Genomic DNA, 6,807 nt, shown 5'->3' with positions numbered 1-6,807 from the left:
TATATCTATGTTGGAGAATGTGCCCCGAAAGCAAACTTAGGTCAGATGCAGCAGCATTGTTCTGACATCCTAATCGCTCTTGTGCTACCTCCAAATCAAAAATATCTCAAATCTAAATATATGCCATCATATAGAGGGTACTAATGACAACCTGTTTCACTTTTATGGCAACAACCGCAACTTGTAAAATTATTTATTTAGGTAAAGTCATGTCGCTCTTCCTTGGACTCTTTCCTTATTTCTGTTCTGTTGTTGTGCCCAGCTTTCTTCCATCACTTCATCTTTACAGGCTCTCCTCTCCCATCCACTTATGTTGCCTGTGGCCAATGGGGAATTGCTCCTTTCACTGATGGACCCTTTCATTCTCCCCTTTTAATCAAGCCTGTTAGTACTTCTTAATTAAGACATCACAGTCGTGTTTGATCACTCGCGCTCCTCTCTGAGAGGAGGGAGGGAGAAAGACAGTGAAAGAGATCATGAAAAGGAGCCCATATACCCTACCGGTCGCAGTTTTCTGTGTGTGAAGATGACTGAACAGCTTCAATTGTAGCAGATACACCTCCTCCGACTCTTCTCTGCCAGCCCTTGAGGCTTGCGGTGTGTACTTTTCCCAAACCAACAGGCATCAACCTCCAGAGATCCATACCAGACAGATGGTATTGGAGGCTGGGTGGGATGGCTATTGAGCTCCCTACTGTCAGTTTGTTCTGATGATCACACACACCAGGCTGTCGATACTCACAGTCTACTAATCAAAGAGTTAAAAAAAAAACAGAATGCAAAGACTCTTTAGAAACGTAAACTTTGCAGGTTTTCATTTAGGAAGTGAGACTCCAAACTTCAAAACAGTAAAAGTTATACTGTTGTTTTTGCCTGCCTTATGCCAGGACACTAAGTCTGTAGGTTCAACATTAGGCTGTCTTTAGCTTTGGTTTGTTACCTCTGTCCTCAATATTAAGGCTGAGCAGGATCTGAGTTAGTATGGTAAAGATGGCTACTCTGTGCTTACAGTACACTTATTGTGAGTTTAGAAGGAAAGCTTTGGGAACTCTGTCCTCAGGCGACAAACAATGTTGAAAGAGGGGGACACAAATAGCACCATTAGTGATTGAATACTTTACAAAATCTTTCTGACCTATTTTCCCTTTTTTCAATACAGACAGAGAAACAAACAAAACTCATTTGTAGTTTGGGGAGCTCTTTGAGGATCAGAGTAAAACTTTAACTTGGTCTGGTAGGAAGTACCTCAGTTGAGCATATTAAGACTGAATCCTATTTCTAATGTCCGACACATAATTCATATAATGGATGAAATACCCCTCTGATAATGGGACATTTAAAGGAACTGATAAATCAGTTTTTTATTTTTCATTTTATGCATATTAACAAGCGTGGCTTAAGTGACATTCAGTGTTGTATAGAAACCTACTAATCATATATAATACAGTGACATAATTTATTAGTAAAAAATCTAACATAAAACAAACATATGTACCAAAACGGTGGATTTAAGTGTACTGATATGCACCAGAATAATGTAAATAGTAGAATAATACCCAAAAAATGTACTCAAGTAAGAGTAGCATCACTGCAATATATTACTACTAAATTAGAAGTAAAAAGTAGTATAAAAAAGTATTTGGTAAAAATGTAGAGGTAGGGAAAATATCCTAGATAACTTTAGATCTAGATGGTACTATTTGATATATTTCTGGAAACCTCATGTTCCTTGAAAGGTTCAATCTAAGTGGTTTTTTATTGGTTTTGCAGAAATCATATTTCGGTGCCTGGAGAAGCTCAATCAAGAAATATGGTTAAATCACCATATTTAACTGATATATACTGATATTTAACTTGTATGACCTTTTGTCATACAAGTTTGGATATTTGCGTTTTCTTAATAAATTCACAGTTTATTTGTATGCACTGAGGTTATCCTTTTCTAATATTGAAATGTGCTGGATGATCTCAAATATTTAGTGGTTATGAAAAAGCAGAACTAGACAGAAATATTGTGCATTTTTCCTTATGTAATTAGCTGCTTGTTTCTTATCTTTTATGTACAGAGTGGTAAAGTAGAAAGTATAGTTTTTTTCTTAATAAATAAAGACAAAAATAATAAAATGCAAAAATCACAAAAAATTGAAATTGCAGCTGGGTGGACTCTTAAAAGCTGTCATTATCTCCACCTTCAATTCATCATTTCACATGAAGAAGTTGTTTAGTGTTGTTTCTCTACAGGAAATAATCTTATAGCCTTCAGCTGTATCTATTGTTTCTGCCACAGATATCTCTCTACTGCTTACATTCTGCTGTCTCAGTTTAATATTAATAATATACTAATGTAAAGATTGAACATATTTAAATAAAAAAGAAGAAGTTGGTATGTCTGCGCTAACCTTAATTCTTAAAGCATCTTGCTGCTTCCTTCACCGCTGTCTGCTGGTCAGTCAATTAGCCTGTGAGTCAGTGTGCTACTGACTCAGTGAGATTAAGGTACAGTGTGCGTGTTATTTTCACTGTGAGCTCTCCTGTCTGCATATGTGGCCCCCCTGGCATGTCCTGGATCCCCGTAGCGGGATGCGCAGCCATTTCTGCCTGGTTAGCTGATGGGGGCTGTTCTGCTTCCAGACAATTTAGCAAAGGAAACTTCTGCAACAAACATAAACAGACAGAGACTGATCCAGGCAATAACAACCAGTACATACACAAAGAAATCCCACAAACACAAACAGGAGTGGTAAATGTGTGGAATGAAAAGCTTGTCTACTATTCCGGGGAGATTATTCCCAAGTTTTTTGTTTTGTTAAGTCTCCCTCCATGAAAGTTGCTCTTTGTGACTCTAGACATTTACCAGAGTCTGGAAACCATCTGCAAACAGAAGATTCCTGTGGCTGGATTAGGGCTTGCAGTCTCTTTCTCTCTGTTTCTGTGAGAAGAAGTCCATTTGCCCCAAAGGTAAAGGATAGAAGGGTCAAATAAAAGGAGGATAGAAGCGGAGAAAAAAAAAGACAGCCAGAATGGATAACAACTTAGATCCTTGGAGCGAGGCATGGACCCGAGTGGAGATGGAGAACTGGCATGGGGAATCAGAGCATTGCGTGCGTGTGTGTTTGTGTTCCTCTTTGGTCAGTCTAGTTCAAAAGCTGAACTGCGTCCAAGCCGTGGTAATGATGCAGGCAGCCACATCAGACCACAATAACCAACAGTCTTTCGCTGGCCAATTACTGTCTGCCACAATTATATTTCCAATTCAGAGGTAACAAGGGAAAGTGGCCCAACTCAACTAATCATTTCAAGCAATTACTTTTAAAACTAATTAGAATGTCAGGTTTGGCTGTGCGTGCTGAGGCTTGGGGGGGAGCTTTTTGTTTGTGTTTTTGTTGCTGTTTTCACTTTGTCAAATGGATGGACTTGAAAGGAGAGACCAAAGGGGCAATATCAACGAAAGTGCAAGCCAAACATCGTTCACAGCCACAGTTTGAGCGACTTGGTCATTATGGAAGTTTTAGTTGGTTTGGGGAAATCTATTGTGCAAAAGAAAAATGCTGTGTTGGTTTTGTTGATGCCAGGCACTTTATAAAATGAGTTCTTGGTAGTGTCAGCTGAAGTGCTGTGAGAAAGCAAACTGACCACATTTCTCTTGGGCCCCTGAACTGATTACAGAATGATACAACAGAGACCGAACAAGAGGCAATTCAGAAGGGTTGCAGCAAAAGTAATTTACACTTTCTATACAAAGAATGATAATGCAATGTTGTTGGGTACATATTTCAGTTTGTTTAAAATATGTTTGGAGCTGCAAATAATTGTACAAAATTAATAGAATGCACAAATTTTATGATATTTAAAGCAACATAACCCATGAAGCTGTGGTGTAAGACCGTGATTCTTATTGTAATTATTTTTGAATTTGAAAAAGGCTGCCGAGTGTATTTGCGTGCTTTGTAGATTCCTACTGTATGTGTAGAAGGTTGTAGTTCTCTCATTCAACAAGTATAAACTATAAAACAGAAAGAGAAATAAGAGATTTTACAAACCATGAGGGAGATGTTGCTTAGGTAGACGGACAAGCTGATGGTGTCTACCCGTGGTACGACATTTGAACAGTCTCGGGGCACATCGTTGGTTCAATATTTCAATATTAGTCAGTTGAGAAAGCAGCAACAAATGTAACCACTGTCTTGTGAAACTAATCCTTTTTAACACATACTCTGACATTTAACCTGTAAATGCAACATTTCTGGTGTAATCCATGGCAGTGCTGGCCAGGTCATGCTGCAGCAAAGCATACCAAAGCAATGACAATTTCACTTTCTTGCATAACTTTTGGTAGATGGCCCCTTTTTCAGGAATTTACCCCAAAATATCCATTGTTCTGGTTTGTAACTAATTACATTTTACACTCATCTGTCCAAAGAACACCATTCCAGAAATCTTGGTCTTTGTCTACAATTGTCTGGCAACATTTAGCCCGGCCTTGGTGTTTCTGTTAGAAATCAGAGTGAATACTGTTTTTATAGAGTTGATGGTTTGCCTTGGTGAAGATATTTATTCAATCATGCACTGAAATTATGGCAAAATTATCTATCTTTAAATATCGAGGAGCTCAGATGCTCATCCTGTGGGATGTATACAGATTTCTTGGGGTTTGTGTAAGCCATCACTTCATAATGCAGTAATTATTCTTCTCTACTTCTTGCCATTAATATTTCCATGTCCATCACAACGATTGCACTTTAGGCTAAACAATTAAAGCATATCTTATAAATTTGCATGTTTCAGAGTTGGCTTTGGGTCACAAGTACTCAGACACTCACTCACACACAAACACACAGGAAGATGGCACAGGAATAAACAAAAACACACTAAAATGCCTCTAGTAGTTGTCATAACCGACCGCCCCTGATGGAGTGATGCCTCATTAATAGACAGCTTGCAGCAACAGCATGGCGTTACCTCTCCCACTTTTACAGAGCAATTGTGACAGCTCTGATTTTATCAACAAACTCAGTGGACGTAAAATAAGTCAGTACGTTTATGGAAAGAATCAGGACATAAAATATACTAACATAACATTTTTTAATTTTACCTAAATCTCTCTAAGTGAGTACTTTATTGCTCTTTTGGTGAATAGCTTTAGTGATCTGTAAAATGCAAAAAATAGCAATTCAAGTATGCTGTTTTTTAATTCTTGTCTCTGAATCTGCTTAGTTAATATTCCTGCAAGCTTCAGGCTTATGTTGACAATCAACATTTGTTAAACTGCTCCAGAAATGAGAGCAATATCTACCTACTGGCCTGAAATAAGCATGTTTCTGATCTACAACCTAAATAAAAATAAATATTGATCTCTTATTTAATACAGTTCAGTTCATTTATATCGATCTAGTTACTTTCCACCAAGAAGAGAATCTATTTGGAGCTGGACCTTAAAAACAGTCTACAAGATAGTAATAGAAATAGGGATATTAAAAGCCCTGAAACAACAGAATTCACCCTATTAATAGATTGCTGTGAAGAGGTATTAGTTCACTTCCAGATTTCTTACGTTTTGATGTTGCAGATTATCAAGTAAATTTTAGGACCAAACTGAAATAACCTGACTAAATACAAAATCTAGTTTTCAGTTGATGATTTTATATATTAAAACACTTAAAAACACCTGACAACAATGATTACGTGCAAAAATAACAAAACAGCAATACATCATGCCTCAATCAAAAGCACATTAGAAGCACATAAGTCATTTCTAAGGTTTTAGGACTCCATGCTACAGTGAATTGTTTTAGGAATGTCCAGCCTTCCAAAATTATTCGAGTTTGTCAAAAGCTTGTCCTAGAGGTCACAGGAGATCCCATTAGAGCACCAAAAGCACTTCAGGCCTCACTTGTTTTATTAAATCCAGCAACAAAGAGAACAAAACCCCTGCCAACCTGGTAAATTTTCTTTGCATTGACAAGAAAAAAGTAGACATTTTAAAAGGTTTGCAACCTATTCCACTTGGCATTAAGCTAAAACAAAATTTCAAATTAAAAAAATCCTACTAACAATCAAAGACTGTGATAATAGCGGGACGGTCTGAGACTGCTTTGGTGCTTCAGGACCTGGAAGGTTACTGTATACGATGAAACAATGAACTATGCTCTCTGCCAAAATATCTTTACAGACAACACCCGGGCCTCAGTCTGTCACATTACACTCAAGCATACTTGGATTATGCAGCAGGACATTGATCCAATTTTTGTTCAACTCACATTAGCTGGCCCAACATTAAATGGCTCCAACAAACAAAAAAAATGAAAGTTTTGAAGTGGCCTAGTCAATGTCCAGACCTAAATCCAACTGAGAGTCTGTAGCATACCTCATCAGGCAAATGGGCAAATCATGTTTGAAAATGCTCCGGTGTGGGTGAGTTAGCACAATCAGTAATTATATTTTCATACATTGTGAGGTTCTTCTTAGTACCTTTTTTCAACTTGTTAAAAAAGCATTATTTGAAAACAGCTTTTTTGGTTGTTCAAGTTAGCTCTTATCACTTCAGTGGTTACAATGTAGATTTATTTATACACAGTTTTGTTTGTTGTTATATTTTTGCCATTTGCAGCTGAACAATGAGTACAAATTAAACAAACTGAAAAGGGAGAGATGCTCATAGCAATGTTTCATGCTATTCCACATTTGAGTAATTATCAGCAGGCTAATTACTACTTAAGTAACTAAACGAGGATCAGCAATTGTTACTTTTTTCTGTCAAATGCACACTTTCAGAGAAGAATTTCAAATTATTATTTAGGTTTATTCTTT

This window comes from Xiphophorus maculatus, chromosome 4 (genome assembly GCF_002775205.1).
Source record: "Xiphophorus maculatus strain JP 163 A chromosome 4, X_maculatus-5.0-male, whole genome shotgun sequence".
Lineage (NCBI taxonomy): Eukaryota > Metazoa > Chordata > Actinopteri > Cyprinodontiformes > Poeciliidae > Xiphophorus > Xiphophorus maculatus.
The sequence above is the reverse complement of the archived record's forward strand: the minus strand, read 5'-3'. Positions refer to the sequence as shown.